Raw genomic sequence first — 17,201 nt, forward strand, 5'->3', positions numbered from 1 at the left:
CCTCTCCTGAAGTCCAGGGTTGCAATCCTACTTATTGTCCTGCTTCCTCCATGCAGGATCCTGAACTCTAGCACGTTGTCATCACTGCAGCCAAGGCTGCCCCCAACTTTCACATCCCAACCACCCCTTCTTTGTGAAGACAAGGTCTAAGAGCACACCTTGCCTTGTTGGCTCCTCCACCACCTGCATCAAAAAGTTATCATCAGCGCTCTGCAGGAAGCTGTCTTTCCAACAGATACCAAGGAGGTTGAAGTCCCCCATGAGAACCAGGGCCTATGGTTGTGAGACTACTGCCAGTTGTCTGTAGAAGGCCTCATCAGCTTCCTCTTCCTCATCAGGTGGCTTGTAGCAAACACCCACAACAGTGTCCCCCATGTTGGCCTGCCCCTTCATCTCGACTTGTCCTGCATCCCCCCCAAGGGAGAGCTTGATACATTCCAGTTGCTCCTTCACATAAAGAGCCACTCCACCACCTCTCCCTGCTGGCCTGTCTTCCCTAAAAAGTACACAGCCATCCATGACAGCATTCCAGCCGTGTGAGCTATCCCACCATGTCTCTGTAATTGCAATAAGATCATGGCCCTGCAACCGCACACAGATCTTTCATTCTTCCTGTTTATTCCCCATGCTGCGTGCGTTGGTGTACGGGCATTTCAGAGTGGTGCTCGAGCACACAGGTTTCCCAGGAGGGGTGCAAGAGGATCCACCACAGTGATGCACACCCTTGTGTCACAAGGCTGGCTTTCTGATACTCATCTTGGGAGGCAGCTAGGGTACATACATCACTGCTCTGGTTGGTCTGGCTTGTTCCCCAGTTGGATGTGACAGCATGAGCATTGCCACATTGGATCCCTTCCCCTGAGTCCTTCAGTTGAAAGCTTGCCTCACCAAGTTGGCCAGCCTGCTGCCAAAGATTCCCTTGCCTCCTCTAGGCAAATGGATCCCATCCCTCCCTAACAGGCTATAGTCAAAGAATGTCCCATTGTCATAGAAGCCAAACCCTTCACAACGGTATCAACTGCGAAGCCAGAAGCTGATGTGCATTATATGCCTATTTCTGGTTGCACTCCTTCCTCTTACTGGTAAAATGGAAGAGAAAGTAACTTGGGCACAAAAATTTTTCGCCTGCACCCCCAGGGCTTTATAGTCTTCCTTGATTTTGCCCAGGTTCTGGCTTGTGCATGGCGGTTGCCTGCTGCCTGTATGAGTTAGCCACAAAATCATTTTAGTCTGGTTCACACAATCACAAGGGCTGACCTACAGACTCGAGAGCTTTGTAGAAGCAAACAGTGAGTGTCAAACCCTGCTCTCAGTTGGATGGAAAATCAGACATCCATGGAACAACCCAAGCAGACTTCTCCAATAAGAAAAGAAAGTTGAATGTTATTTGCTGGTTAGCAGAGATAGCTGGGTTGAAAGAAATTTCAAGGCATTTTTTCTAATCAGGGGGTCCTTTTTCCACACGCACATACAGTCCTGCTTATCCGGTCAGAATGACACACTCAGCGCCTTCCTCAAGCTGAGTTTCAGTCTTTCCACATACTTCTGCTACTGGTGGCAGTCGTTGCAAAGGGGTTCTTGAACCTGTTCACTTCTTGTTGCATTAGCTTCAGCCTGACAATAAGTAATGAAGGGTGGAGTGTGTGAATCCCAGTGAGTGTGTTCATAATTTCACATTGAAGAACTGGTTGAGTTGGGAGTGTATTGCACAAGATGTATTGAAAAACCCAGCTACAGTTTCCCTGTAATCTGAATGCTCCTATTCATGATTGTCAAGGTTTGTCCGTTAAAAGGATAAAACACCTGCACTGAATAATGGAAGGTCTTTATCGTAGAAGTTACATTCCCCACTTGTGGCTCACTTAAGACATAAGCGCAACTCTGATATAAAGGACACCCCATCTCCTGTCCTGTCTTCCCACCTGCCATTCCTGTCTCCACAATGAGCTTAGCAGCTGGGTCGTTCTTTGTGCTGGTACAGCATGTTCAGTTGTGCTGAGGTGGTTTCTTGCTGCCATGAAGGAAAAAGTTAAGGACTGAAATGAGCTCTGCCATCATCTGTAAGGCAGTAGGAGCCTGGTGCTGCTTCTGCTTTGCAGAATTCCAGCACCTGATGGACTGGACCTTGCCACCTTCCCTGAAAGACAAGCCAGTTGTGGGGGATTTAAAATTCCCTTCCCTACGGCAGATGGGAAATGTTGCAGGATGGAACTCAGCACTTCCCTGTGGCTTGGTTCAGATCCAAGTGATACGAGCCTGTTCTTGAAATATGTCAATTATAACCAGTGCCATGGCATCATATTTTGTACCACTTTCTCTAGAAATATCTGAGAGGGCAAATCTTGGTCATTTTGGATGTGGAGAGTCTCTCATGCTTGGTTCAATTACTGGTTGCAGTCTCATTGTGAGGATGCAGCAGATTGAAAGAAGGAGCAGATGGCATTAGAAGATGGATTAATAAAATGAGGAAGAAGGCTGCAGACGGTGGGGAATTACCCCCCGTTTCCCTTTTCCTGGGTAGGCATGGACTTCTACAGTCTTTGTAATACAGAGCTCAGTGCCTGGCTGAGAAGTATGGTCCAGCTACTGAGGTGGATGTGGTTTTTAATGTCTGCTTCTCTGGCTAGGATTATGGATAATGACACTTCTTTTTAACATCTGAATGCAAGGGAGTCTGCATTCTGTGCTGTCTGCTGCCCAAAGGTTAGATATAAATGTAGCTGAACAGTCAGGGAGGAGGAGAAAGGGATGTTTATGTGATGCTGAAGTCTATTCAAGGCAATAGTGCCAGACTCCGGGGAGGAAATTCACTTGAGGAAGCAAATTAACATGATGTAATGCTCTGAGAAAAAACAATACAAATCAGGAACTGCACTAGCCTCACTGTTGTGCCTTTCAGTCTGACTCTTCTGTGCTGCTGTTGACCAGGAGGAGCAATGCTAAACAGTCCATGCAGGTGATGAGGCATTTGCCTTTCATTTCACTGGATCAGGGTAAGAGATGTTGTATAGAGACAGGACATCATCTAGTCAAAGTGAAGTTTAGCTGCAAATATCATGGCACATCACAGCGATGTTTGTGTGAGATACTTCTTCTAACCTCTCACTGTGAAGGTGTAGAGCTTCTTGTTTTAACGACTTTTCTGAAATGCATACACCTTCACCATGCTTGAGCCATTCACAGTGGCAGCTGTTGGAAGTATCTGAAATGCAACCATGCAGACTGACCTGTTGCACAATCTTGGTCTACAACACACCTGCAATTTTCCGCCCTAATTCCTAACAGGGCAGGGAGGGGTTAATGGTACTGTGACTTATGCCAAGTGACTCTTGACCTGCCAGTTGCCTGCCCAGCTCTGATAAAATCTCCGCAAAGAGGCTTTGATGGATCACTTGCTCTGATCATACCAGCTCAAGTGGGTGCTTGTCTTCAGACTCCTGAATCTACTGGCAGACACCTTATTTGAAGATTTGAAGTCGACAGCTCACCAAGCTTACGGGCTTTTCAGTGACTTCAGCAGAAGGATACCTAAGAGCTGTATTTATGATGTAACATACTGTGTCATAGGTTGAGAAGCACCTGGAATTTTTTTTTTTTTTGTTCTCTTTGAAGTGACAACAAAAAACAACTACCAGATTATCTGAAAATATTCTGGTTCTTGAGCCTGTGTCTGTTGGGTTCTGCCATGATCCATGTTGGGAATGGGTGACCTCTGTGAAGTACTTAAGCAATTGGATTGGTAACTAGGGGACATCTGTGACAAACGGCCTTTTCACCTGGCTGGTGAGGGCTGCTAAATGCTTGCCCTTTGTGCAGGTGCTGCTCAGAACCGGGCAGGTGCTGGGTGTTAGCTGGGAGTAGGTCTCCTGCAGAGACCACCTGGAGCAGCTTGGGCACAGATCTGATTTGCAGTAGTGCTTCTTTACGTCTCTGTGGCAGAGGGTGTCTCAAAGTAGGAATTAATTAATTTTTCATCTGTTTGACCTCCTTTACTCACTGTAGTGAGATACAGAGTAGTAGAGAGGCACTGTGACATGAAGATGAAGCAGTTTGATCAGTTCCGGTCAGGACAATGGTGGTGATGAGGCTGCAGCAGTGTGCTCACAAAATGGTGCTGCATTAACTTTGTGTTGATTTATTCCAATGCTAGCACTGTTTGTTCCCATGCAAGCAAGGAAGGAAGGAGAACTGTGCTTAATATTCATTTTCAGCATTGCAGTTAATTGTAGAGTTCTCTGAAAAGTGAGGATGTTCCCTTTCCTAGTGTTCTTCCCTCTGTTAAATTAAGCACAGGTGAAATCATTGACTTTCCAAGATAACTATCAGCACAAGGTCATTTTTGTGTTGTCTTGCTCTTCCATGTGTATTAAAAGGAAACAAATTCAGCCTTACTTGTCTGCCTGAACGATGAGGTGTAAATATAGTTCTCATTCTTTTCTTCAGAAAGGAGAGTCAGACCAACCCTGATAGCCTTTGAAAACTGAAATGTTTGGGTTTTAATATATGTAAAAAACAAAAGAGTTTTATGTTGATCTACACAAGAATTGGAAAAATAACCATAGTCCTTAAAAATGCTGGGAGAGAAAAGTATTTTTCATATAATTGAAAACATTTGATTTTATTAAAAAGATCATTCTTTAACGCCAAGTTCCAGTTTATGTTTTTACCTGCATTGATTCCATATTACTGCTTATTTGTGGTTTGAACAGCAGATTGTGCATTACACTTAATTGTAAGATGGTTGTTGCAGCATAGATCACTCTGAGCTCTGCTTATCTGTATGTAATAGCTGTCCCTCAGCCTGGTTCAGACTTGCAGCAGGCATTTATGTTTATTTGATAGGTGAGATCAACTCCTTATTCTTTGTGATCAAATAAGAGATATAGAAAAGAAAGTGTAGTGTGTAAAATAATAATATGCTCAGTACAACCTTTATATAACAAAAATTGTACAAGGTACACAGTGATCCAGTTAACAGCGGAGCATGAAAATGTGCTATGCTAGTAAGTTTGGGAAAGGAAAAGTATCTGTAGGAAAACCTAAACACCAGGATTGTGTGACAAAGTTACCAATTTCACTTCTGTAGTGGAATGACAGTATACACAGCCATTTCTTTTCTTTGAACAGTGTTGCTGGGTTTTAACAGACCAGCATATTTTGTTTGGAAGGGTAGTCCCGGGTTTCAAATAATACCTCGGATCTCTGTGATAAAAGGGGGACCTCTGAGCTGCTGGTTTCCTGTCCCTGTTCAGATGAAATACTCTGGCCCCATAAATGTGGGCAGCCTCAGTCTTGTGCTCTGTAAGTGAGCACTGCTGGGATTTTGTATCACTCACAAAAATGTATACATTTGTATACCACAAACAAATGATTTGGTGGTGGTTGAATTTTGTTACTTGGAAGAGGCACTGAGATGTAAAACCAGGAGGACTTCACATCGTATTTCTTCCCCAAGAAAGTGCCTCTGTGGTGCAGGCTGCTCCATGTTCCGTGGTGGTCATGCCTGCAGCATGCTAGCGGAACTTCCCCGGGGAGCAATCCAGTTGCACCCCAAGCCTCTCCTGTCTTTCCACTTCTGTACGTACCGGCACCTGCCCTCCATGCTGTTTTCTCAGCAGAGGCATATGTAGATGGATTGTGGCACTGTTTGAGCGTTAGAGTCATGTCTGCAGGGTGTGGACCGAACAGGGAAACAAGGAAAGGCAAAGCATCTGAGCAGTCTTGTGCAGGGAGGCTTATAGGACTCTCATAAAAATGGGGAAAAACTCCTATCTTTTTTGAGGTTGATCAGCCACTACAACAGTAGAAGCAGAGACCCTCTGCTGACTCAGGAAGCTGCGTCATGTGCAAAGGCCTTTGTGGTGGTCATAAACACACAGCACTGAGCAACGCCGCAGCGCAGAAGGCGCTGACTCTGCCTGCCGGTGAACCACACGGTGTGACAACGTGTGCTGGTGAGCAGGGACCACAGCTCTGAGCAGGAGGAGTCCGTTCCTCACACTACTTGAAAAGTTGCCAAGTAGAGTTTATCCTCTTAGGATTTCATCAGGCACAGCAGAGAGAGATTGAAGGGGAAGGGAAAAGTTGGGGATATTGTTCCAGAAGCATTGCAACTCCTTCTCAGCACATCAGCAGGTTCTCACCTTTGAGGTGGCAACAGTTCCTGGTTCCCACAGAGCTCCTGCAAGGTGAGCAGCTGCTGTGTCACCCAGGAGCAAGTGTTTCATTCTTTTCACTTGAGGAAGAAGCAAGAAAAGAGTGTGCTGGGTTTCAAAATGAAGCAGTAGTCATTGTCTATATCATATAGCAAATTGCAAGTCCTGCTTCCCTCTCAGTCCAGGGGGATTCATGAGCTCTAGAAAATGCAGATGCAAGCAGTTAACAAGGAGCTGCTGAAAATAGGCTCAGCTGCTGTGGAGAAAGGAGCAGGATGAGTGTTAAAAATATTTTTTTTCACTAACAGGCCAGGTAGATCAAGCCCTTTGCCTCTGATCCTTGAAGGGACAGCAGAATAAACTTGGTAGAGTCATAGAACATGAGCCTACAAACCTAAGAAATTCTGGATCCTCCAGCAGTGCAATCTGGGCACTGACAAATGAGTGGAAATCAAATTCAGGTGGAATGTATCTTTCTGTCACCAATGACCCCTAAAGAAGCTCCTGTTCTAAGAACTTCAGTTGGACATCTCTGTTTAGCTGGGTCACTATAGGCAGTAAGGGCCTATACTAGTCTTCACTGAATTAGGTGGTTTTAAAAAAAAACCAAAACAGTCTGATGTATTGTTTAGTAAATCAGTTTTTCCTGGAAGAAGATATTTCCAAAAAGTGAGAGTACCTATATTTTTTGCTTTCTTTAAACCAGTTTCAATGGTGTGGATGGAGCCAAAGTGGTGGACAAGTCTGGGCAGAATCCTCTATCAGCTGTGAATTTCACTCAAGGTAAGTCACTCCCCTGCTTTAAGACTGTTACAGGATCAATGTCATGTTTTGTGCCTGGTGGTAACGATCCAAAACCTGCAGTGCTGGGGAAAGAGAATGACATTCTTTTATGCCTTCTCTATTTCGATGGACCCAGCAGGCTTAAGGTATCTTGGGGTACTAACCAAATGAAACACAGCACTTGGGACGAGCTGTGGCAGGTGGAAATTGCTGAAACTGTTTCTAATGTGATGTATGGTGGGTACGTAGCTCCTGCCCTACACACTGCCCTCTGAGCTGGAGCTTGCTGGAAGGGGACTTGTAGGAGTGCCTTAAAATACAGGAATGTCATGCAAGGAAAGAGGGGTGGGATGCCCAAGGCTCTCCTGTCCCCTTATGCTGTGATCCAGAGGAGTTGTCTTGGGCTGTTGTCTCTTGCTTTGTCCTGTGTCTGTGTTTTTTATAATGGATTTAGAACATGTTTCCCTTAGAGCTTTTTTCCTGTCAATATGACAATGAAGTAGAGAGATGTATATAAAGCACAGATGTTCCTTCCAAAGCACCAATCCTGTGCGCAGGAGAAATCAAGGCAGCAGCAAAGCATCACAAAATCCATAAGATACTGGTGCTATATTATAATATCAGTTGAACAGCAGTTGTTTGTTGTATTTGATTGCCTGAGGAGCCAGGAGTTAGCAACAAGTGGTAAAAACCAATCTGACTGAAGACTAATTGTTTTTTTTAAAAAAAAAATTAAGAGCACTTATATATGATTGGCTGGGATTTTTTTGGCTGAAAAAAAAATCAATTTGCATTTAATAAATTTGTGTCCTTTCCCTGTTTCTCAAAAAGCTCTTAATTTTTAACAAATTCTGTGTGTACATGCATAGGTAAAAAATGAAAGCATAATGTTTATTTGAGGGTGAAGTTTATATGTTTAAGCTGTAATACCTTTGGGTATCTGGTAAACAGTGATGTAAATATCTCATGAACATGAGAACACAAAAAGTTCATGAGAAGAACTTTTAGAAGTAGCTGCAGCTGTCAAGACTGCAGAGCTCTATGTGAACAGGATGGATCAGTGTGTGACAAGCTGAATAAATGGGCCTTTTGACTTTAGCCTGGCTTCTCAGGATTGGTTAGTGAATGCTGCTTAAAGAATCTTCCTCCTCTTGGAAGTCAGCTATTGCAGTTAACACTGAGTAATTTTAAATGAAAAAAAGGAGTGTAGCTGTCACTGCTGAAAGTACAGCTAGAGCAGAAGTAAATAGTTGCATACGCTAAAGTCTACATGCTGCAGCTCAATAAGCTCCATTTTTTCTCATAAATGGCTTTTTCTTGCCTGACTTCTCCTTCCTGAAAGCTTGGGTATGTAGGACACTATGCAGCGTCTCTTAAAGTTCATCAGACCCAGTTAGTCCGAAAAGAACAAGACAGGATTCAGGAAGAAGGACAGAAGCTCTTTGGTTTCTGTAGAGGAATTACAAAGGAATGAAGGCAGGTTAATTAACATTGATAACATACAGCTGTGGGCTGGCTTCAGGGGCGGTGGGTTGGCTGATGTGGCTAATGTGCAGCTTGTGGCTGGTTCCCAGTAAGTAGTTACATAGCTCTAAGGGGGCTGGAAAAGGGGTACCATATGAAGAGGAGCACTAGATGAAGAGAGACTTGGAAGAGGCAGAAAGAAGAGAGAGCGCCCCAGGTGTAGGAGAGGCCTGGGGAGAAGCAGGGGGCTTGGATGAGGAGAGGCTGGCTGGAAGAGGAGCCCGGAGAAGGAAGACTCCGGATGCAGCAGAGGCAAGAAGCAGGGTGGGCTGACCTGAAGAGTATGAAGAAACAGCGCAGACAGTAGATGAACTGTTGAAACTCTGTGGGGGATTGATGGCCGTGCTGGGGCAAGGTGAGGGAACTACTTACTGAAGTTAACCTGGGATGGAATGGTAAAAGCCTTGTTGCAGCCGGCCAGTTTTGATAGTGCTGCGACAGGTTTCCTCAAAGAGGTTTCCCGTTATGGTGAGCATTCTCACACCACCTCCTCCTCTGAGTACCCCTTGCACAGAAGGGAACCTAACAGAGCATTGAAACTAATGGCCCTTCTCCTGGATGAAGGGTTGGGGTGCTGATCGAGGAAAACTTATCCACAAAGACTGCTTTTTACTCTGGGCAACAGCACAGAGTCCCATGATAACTGTCAGTAGTGCTTCATTCCTGGAGACCTCTGTGGTCTATTACTAAGCCATGGCCGGTGAAGGGGAAAGGGAAGATGCTTTGTGATTTTTGTGGTGAAAACAGCCCTTCACATCTTACAGAGTAATGGCACTGCAAGAAAGGATGTGTTGTGGGTAATGTGTCAGCCAGCTAACCTGACCGTCCTGGTTCCAGGTGGGACAGAGTTAAGTTTCTTCTTAGCAGCTGGCACAGTGCTGTGTTTTGGGTTTGGTGTGAGAACAATGTTGATAACGCACTGATGTATTTAGTGGTTGCAGGGTCATGTTTATACTCAGTCAAGGACTTCTCAGTTTCTCAGGCCCTGCCAGTGGGAGGGCAGGTGGAGCACAAGGTATTGGGAGGAGATACAGCCAGGACAGATGACCCAAACTAGCCAAAGGGATATTCCATACCATAGAATGTCATGCTCAGTATATAAACTGGGGGGAGTTGGCCAGGAGCTGCTGATCACTGCTCGGGGACTGGATGGTCATCTGTCAGTGGGTGGTGAGCAGTTGCATGTGCATCACTTGTTTTTTTCTCCCTTCCCTTTGGATTTTATTTCTTTTCCCTTCTCCCTCCTTTTCATTATAATTGTTACTATTACTGACATTATTATTGTTGTTGTTTTGGAGTTTTCTTCCCATTTTATTTTAATTATTAAATTTTTCTTATCTCAGCCCATGAGTTTTACCTTTCTTTCTGATTCTTTACCCCATCCCTCATTGGGAGGAAAGGCAGGGAGTGAGCAAGTGGCTGTGTGGTGCTTAGTTGCTGGCTGGGGTTAAACCATGACACTGACATAAGTGGTGGCTGCTTGCTAAACCTACATAGTAATCAGAGTCTCAGAGATGAGGGATGTTGGGTTTTTTTAGGAACAGCCTTGTCTTGTCTTCGATAAGAGAGGTTAAGTGAGACCCAAATGACTTAAGCATTCCTTACAGTGTTTTTGTTGTATAGGTGAATGTTTCCAATACGTAGGAGTAGCCCTGAGTATCATAGAATCATAGAATGGTTTGGGTTGGTACCTTAAAGATAGTTGTTCCAAGCCACAGGCAGGGACCCCTCCCCCCAGCCCAGGTCGCTCCCAGCCCCATCCAGCCTGGCCCTGAGCCCTGCCAGGGTCGGGGCACCCACAGCTGCCCTGGGCAATGTGTTCCAGCGCCTCGCCGCCCTCACGGGAAAGGTCTTCCTCGTGTCTAATCTAAATTACCCCCTTTCAGTTTAAAGCCATTCCCCCTCATCCTGTCGCTACATGCCCTTGCAAAACATCTTCCCCCCGGCTTTCCTGTAGCCCCCTGAGGTACTGCCAGGCTGCTACAAGGTCTCCCTGGAGCCTTCTCTTCTCCAGGCTGAGCAACCCCGACTCCCTCAGCCCGTCTGCACAGCAGAGCTGCCCCAGCCCTCTGAGCACCTTCGTGGTCCTCCTCTGGATTGGCTCCAACAGGTCCATGTCCTTCTTACACTGGGAGCCCCAGAGCCGAGTACAGTGCTGCAGGGGGGGTCTGGCGAGCGGAGTAGAGGGGGAGGACCCCCTCCCCCACCCTCTGGCCACTCTGCTCTTGGTGCAGCCCAGGGTTGGGTTGGCTCTCTGGGTGCAGGGGCACAGTGCCAGGCCAGGGTGAGCTTCTCCTCAATCAACCCCCCCAAGTCTTTCTCCGAGGGGCTGCTCTCAATCCATTCTCTACCTGGCCTGTACTTGTGCTTGGTGGAACTGTTGTGTCTGTTCATGTGTAGCTAGAAGAGCACGTAGTTGCCTTCACAGATGCTGGTATTGCCACAGTTACCCACCTCCAAGTCACTCTGCTGCAGAGCACTGCATGTGGGGCCATCCACTGAGATCACTCTGAAACTGAAGCCAGCACAAAATAAGTGCTGCTTGTTAAGCAGTGTGTCATGGAGAGAACATGTGGCAGCAGTTTCTCAGAACTCATATTGGCTTAAGTGGTATCAAAGAGGAATTCAGCCTGTGGTTGTAACCTGTGCCAGGGGTTCCCAGATTTGTGTTGCTCTAATGCACAGGCAGCAGCAATAGCAACCGTAGGTATTAGCAACAGCCATCATTATCAGTACTGGAGTCAAGCGCAGATCACGAGGCAGCAGCTGCTGGAAATGTTCTGTTTCATGTGTGTAGGAAGGTGGGCCTCTTGAGTTTCCTGTTTGCACCCTCCCATCATATACTTTTCTAATCCTTAAGCTACCATATTCCTTCTCAGAGGAACCCATTCTTCTTGTCCTGAGTCAAGACCCACGCTGTAGCCTTTCATTTACCAAATCCCATCTCCATCAGTTTTAACTGTGCTCGTAGAGATGTTTGCCCTGTGACCTGGGTAGTTCCTTCTTCAGTGATTCCAGTAGTGCAGCTTAGGAACAACTGCCATGTAGGTTCGTAAACATATAGAGATGATCTCTTTACCTCTAGTCTAGTAACGTACCCCTTGTAAATTGCTTTGCATTGGTAATGAATTAACTGAATTGCTGAAGTATCAAAACAGTGCAGGTTTGGGTGAAATATATTTTGTCATTGGAAAAAACAGTGGTGAGTGAAAGTGTCTTCAAAATTCAAATTCACTCTTTCTAAGCTGGCACTGGTATCTGCATGTAATAAGATGACTTTTTGAGATTATTTTTGTGCCTGTGCAGAGTTCATGAAAGCAACTGGGTTTTTTCCTGGCATGGGGGCTGAAGGAAGAAGGTCCAAAGCACTGGGATCTTACAAGTCTCTGCTTTGTCTCGGCCAGTCCCCTGAAGGAATTTACTGCTCTTTAAGTTTCAGGCTTCATAGTCAGCAACCTGTAGTATTGCAAGGCAGAGAAGAGGCTCTGGTATGTGAATCCTGCCTGAAAGTATGGCCTTTTGGGAGGGAACTGAGAGAACAACTCTGTCTCCTGCCTTCCCCCTGCCACCACCATGGAAGCACTGCAGTTTGGTTAGTTGCCTGTTAAATTTATAAAATTAGCTATAGGAAGGCCTTTCTACGTGCTGGCTGTGTCTCCACTGGGGCATTAGCAGGGGCTTGCCTGCCATCGGCTCAAGGCTTGGATGAGATGACAAAGCAGACTGCTCCTACGTAACAGACTGGAGCGTGGAAGTGTGAGATCTTGCCCAAAGAAGCTTTTCAAAGATACAGGAGAGACATGCCTGAGTGCCACTTAGCAGCCTGTGCCTTTGAGCTCCTTGCTGCAAAAGCATGCAGCAGTAAGGAAAAGGCTGTTCAAAGGAACAGCACGCCTTTGGGGGAAAAAAGAAGGCAAAGCTAAGGGTGAAGTATTAAACTAGTTCACATGCTGATTATGCTTTGAATTGTACGATAGAAGATATTTATTGTCTGTACTCTGCACAGTTGCCCACCTCCCCGTCAGCTTTCCTCACAGCTTCTCATTTACCCTCAATTACAGCTCTGCTGTCCTCTGCTTGCGTGGGTTCACTGCGATGGCAGAGGTGGCAATTCCACTTCTATTTCCTTAATGTTGCCTTGATAGGAAGGTAACGTGGCTGTTTTTTAAAACGCTGGAGTGTGTTTCCCTGAATTGCATTTGACATGTAGTTTTTCAATTATACTTATGTCTCCAGTGAGTGTTTTGTAATCTAGGAGTAAATTATTTCTTCTTGGTTTTTCTTCTAGGAAATGCTAGTATCTGTGAGTATCAGAGAGACTTTTGTGTTGTTAGGTTAACTCAGAGGTTAGGGCAGTTTCTGTACTCTCACGCTTTGCATGTGGTATTTTTCATCACCATTCATTACAAATAAGATTCTCAGCCTAATCTTTTGTTCCTACTGTCAAGCTGGTATCTTAATGATGATGTGAAAGCAGTATTAATTATTAGATGAATGGAAGGAACGGAACTGCAAAGGCAATGATTAATATTTATGGAAACTTAATTATGCTATGATGTTTTGTAGACCTGCATTGAAAAAGATCTGCACCATACAAGAAATTATTTCCCTGATGTGGCTTTACAATAACCAGTATCTGGGGCTTTGAGTGATTTTTAGGTTCAGCTTTAGCACTCGGCACTGCTTTTCCACTGCAGGGTGATGGCAGGGAATGGAGCTAGCTGGGCCCTTCCTTCTTAGTGCTCTTGCCTCAGGGTGAATCAAAGGCACAATGGCTGATTTAAATTTACGCTACTGTTGTCTGGTTCCCATAGCCTGTTTCTCTCCTTGCTTTCTCACTTTCCCTGCTCTGTCCTTGCCTTCTGCCTCCCGCAATAGCATGGCATGGGAATGCAGTATATGAAACCAGTGCGGGGGAACTCTTAATCTTTCTACCTCATCTGCCTTGGTCCAGTAGAGATCCCACAGTATGCAGGAAACAATTGCCAAGAGAAGTCAGTAGTTTCTGCGTGTGGGAAGCAAATTCAGTCCTAAAACTTTGGCAAAAGCTGTTTGGAGGACATTTGTAGGGGCACACTCTGCGCATGACAGGCTGTTCCGTCTGTTTGCAGAACAGTTGCAGAAAGCGTGAGCAGAAGAGACGGGGAGGTACAACTGACCTCTTCAAGGGTATTGCCAAAGCTAGAAAGTGTAGCTCTGAAATATGTTTTAAAAGTCTGACTTAGCTTTCCTCTGACTTAGCTCTGCATCAATGTCTTTGCAGATCCTAAGTGGCATTTTGAGGCTTGTGGTGCAGATATTGTAGAAATATATAAATATGAAGCTCCCTTTCACTCACTGTGAGCTGCAAGCTTTGACAGTTTCTGAATCATTTCAACACTTCTTAAATGTCTAACTTTGTTTCTCCTTACAGAATATTTTCGTTGTCTTATTCTTCTGGCAATTGTTAGGTTAGAGTGCAAAGAGGAAAAAAGGAAGTTCTCCTAAGAGTGACATGAAAACTGGTGACCAAAAAAAAGATTTTTTAAATGTAATTCTATTCAGCCCCCCAATAAAAATTAGAAGATTAAGAAGAAAAACTAGAAGACTCAATTTTTTGTCCTTATTTTGAAAGACCTATTAAATAGTGGATTTGAACAAGTGCAGTGCTGTGGGCTCCTGCCTGCTGTCCTGGCTGTGTTGGTCAGTGCTACTGCAGTGTGGCTGCTGCCTGTTTTATGCATATTGCAGTGTGTACAATGAATTTTTCTTTCACCCACTCCTTCCTATACGTTCTGCTGTTCACCAAAGTTGCTGACAGAAACAGATTAACATTATTGCAGAGGTACTTCAGACCTGTCGTTTCCTTCATCCATTAAGGACAGGGGTCTGAGGATGTTCTTATACAGTGAAGTGCAGACCATCAGAGTTGTCTGCTCAGTAATTCTTTGTACATGGGCTGCGCACTCTGAAGCCTTCCATGCAATCCCTGGCCAGGGTCACTGTGAAGCCACATTTAATTTAAACAAGGGTATGTTCAACTGGCCAGAATGTGTGTTTGGAGTTTAAACTCATGGTGGTTTCCTCCTGCCTCCATGGGGCTGATTACCACACATTCTTTTAATTTCAGCCCGCTGCAGTTCTAGGAAAAGGTCCTTGATTAAGTACTGAGAAACCAGTCTATTTGCGGGTCTAACTTTGTTGCTTCAATTACATTACTGTATGCTAAATATAGGAAGGCACCAAGCAAATCCCAGTTCCTGGACTGAACAGGGTGTTCAAGAGCACTCTTCAAATTTAAATGGTGTGGCTTGGGCCTCTGTTTAGTTAATGAACCAATTTCTCACAGTCTGTAAATCAGCACATCTACATTGATTCCTAGGCGAGTATCTGGGTCATCACGGTTTTGCACAGCTAAAAATGAGCCTGGTGCCCAGTGCCTCGCTTCGTGTTTCTAATTGAAGGTAGCAGAGATAAATGGTGCGTCACACTGATGGAGTTTAGAAGTCCTGGAGGGACAGCAGAGTGCTTCAGTCTCTTAGCTGGTGTCTGAGAACCTAGAAATCAGCAAATGGAAAATGAACGTTCAACAACCTATAAACTGGTCTTGTGGTTTGCTGCTGACTCTGCATTGCTTTCTGTACTATTCCCTAAGTAGGTTTTTTTTGGTAGCCCTGAAATCCATGAAAGATAACGATGAAGCCTGCTTGTCTTCTAAACACTTGTGTATGGCCTTGGCAGTGCAGGGAACTTCAGTGTCCCATGTAACCATGCAGATTTGTATTTTCCTTCTGTCCAGCAGGTGAAAAAAACACCGGACAAACAGAAACCTGCAACAATTGAAGTGTAAAACTTATAATAGGTGAGAGACTGATTGTGCTGGAGACAGACATCTCATCTGCTGTATATCTCTGGGAACAGCTTCTCCTGCAGTGCCTCCCTGGCAGCGTGCCATGGCTCTGTCCTGGGGTCACCAGTTGTTCGGCTGAGCTGCTGTGTGGCCCATTCGTTCCCGGGCCTGCTGGCCAAGACACCCGACAAGGGAGCCAGTTTGCTGGGTGCTCTGTTGAGGCCTACTGACACAGGTGACGCAGGCTTTCTTTTATTCTTCTGCAGGGCCAGACCTGAGTCTGTGTGAGAGATGGTGCAAATTCTCACCCAGCTGCACTGGTGACTGCAAACTTTGCAGCAGGATTTCTGCCTCTGTTCACAGCTCAGTGCTGCTGCCTTTTATTTCAAGGGCAGTTTGTGGGGAACCATGAAACAAACTGTCTGATTCCTGGTTTCCTTTTTTGTGTGCCTGGAGGAGATCCTCACATTCCTCACAGCTGGTGACTGCTCTATTTCCCTGAATCTCATTCAGTGTACTGTACCTACAAGCCAGATACTTGTCATCTCTAAAAGATGTTGTTTTCCACTGAAGAATAGCAATGAGGTTACAGTCTGCTCCGTTCACAGTCAGCCAGGCTGGGAGAAGTCCAAATATCCAATCATCCCTTGGAATTCGTGTTGCATGAAGATAAAGCAGCCAAAAATAGTTTACGTGAGCTGGATGGTTCTATAGCTTTCTGTGTTTATCTAACAGGAAAATGCTAAGAAGTACAGTAGGTCATGCACTAAACTGAGTAAAATCTTGGGGCATGTGGGAGCTCATGGAGAGGAGCTTATCATTTATTTGATTAACTTAACCTGTCTCTGCTTGACAATTGCCTGCAGTTTTCTTGCATTGCTCTTATGTTTATTTGATAAAAGGAAAAACCAACCCAGCTCTACTGCAAGGAATCAGAGACACTGAAAGAGGCTTATGGGGAGTGGAGGAGGGAGAAAGCAGAGTTTGCACAGCTCTGCCAGAGCTTTATTTTTTCCTGCCTTCCAAGAACAGGGCTGTGTTCCATCCCCTGCTGCCCCCTCAGCTGGTGCTGGGAAGAGCAGCTGGGTTTAGCTCACTGTTCCTGGAAGTCACTAAGCACTGAGCATCGAGAAACCAGCATTTTCTGTATCAGGCTCTGCTTGAATGGAAAAGATGAGCTGATCTTGGTCCCTCTTGTTCACTAGCCTGGATTAACCCTCACTGCACCAAGAGAGGCTACAAAATGTGCTCTTTTAGAAAGGGACAAAAGCTTTCTTCGTTCACAGGGGCCACGTGTCTGGAAGCCACTCTGAAATACAGTGTCATATCATCAGCCAGATATCTCCCTGATGTAGCGGAGGTTCACTAGATCTGTGCTAGGACCACCTTTTCTTTTTTTATCTTGCCTATCAGAATTGAAGCAGGAGCAGCTGTTCAGCCAGGCAGGTTGCTCCAGTGGCCATGTCCTCCCTGGCTCTGTGCTTCAGTAAGGGAAGTGTCTTTTGGAGGGCAAAGAACTTCTCAGCCACAGGCTCCTGCAGAATTGTCCTGCTTAAGGTGTACCTTGAGACCGTAATTACAGCATGGTGCTGTGTACTGAAGCACAAAAAGGTTGATGTGCTTTTAGGGCCATATAAAGACTGTGTGCCATAAGGTAAATTGCAGTCAGTTAAGTGAAATTGCTTATATGAGGGTCTGTGGTTGTGTTAGAATTAGAGAGGAGTTTGTAGTTTATAACCTTGTAATCTGGATTCTGTTTCTCGCTGTGTGTTTGGGGCCAAGCACTGTTCTCCGGTGCCTCAGTTTCCACTGTGTAGTGTAGGATTACTGATCCTGTGGTTCAGCTGGGGATCATAAGGGTTTATTATATATATATGTGAGGTCCCCAGGCAGAGATATCTCTGGAAACA

General features: G+C 45.3%; 1 long non-coding RNA gene across 1 annotated transcript in view; it reads left to right on the top strand.

The window, feature by feature from the left end:
* Positions 1-17,201, top strand: part of LOC119146027 — a 67,425-nt gene that overhangs the window by 9,597 nt on the left and 40,627 nt on the right. The window contains exon 3 of the long non-coding RNA XR_005103608.1: positions 6,862-6,938. This is a non-coding gene — a long non-coding RNA (uncharacterized LOC119146027). The remainder of the gene's footprint in view (positions 1-6,861; positions 6,939-17,201) is intronic.

This window comes from Falco rusticolus, chromosome 4 (genome assembly GCF_015220075.1).
Source record: "Falco rusticolus isolate bFalRus1 chromosome 4, bFalRus1.pri, whole genome shotgun sequence".
In the NCBI taxonomy this organism is placed as follows: Eukaryota; Metazoa; Chordata; class Aves; order Falconiformes; family Falconidae; genus Falco; species Falco rusticolus.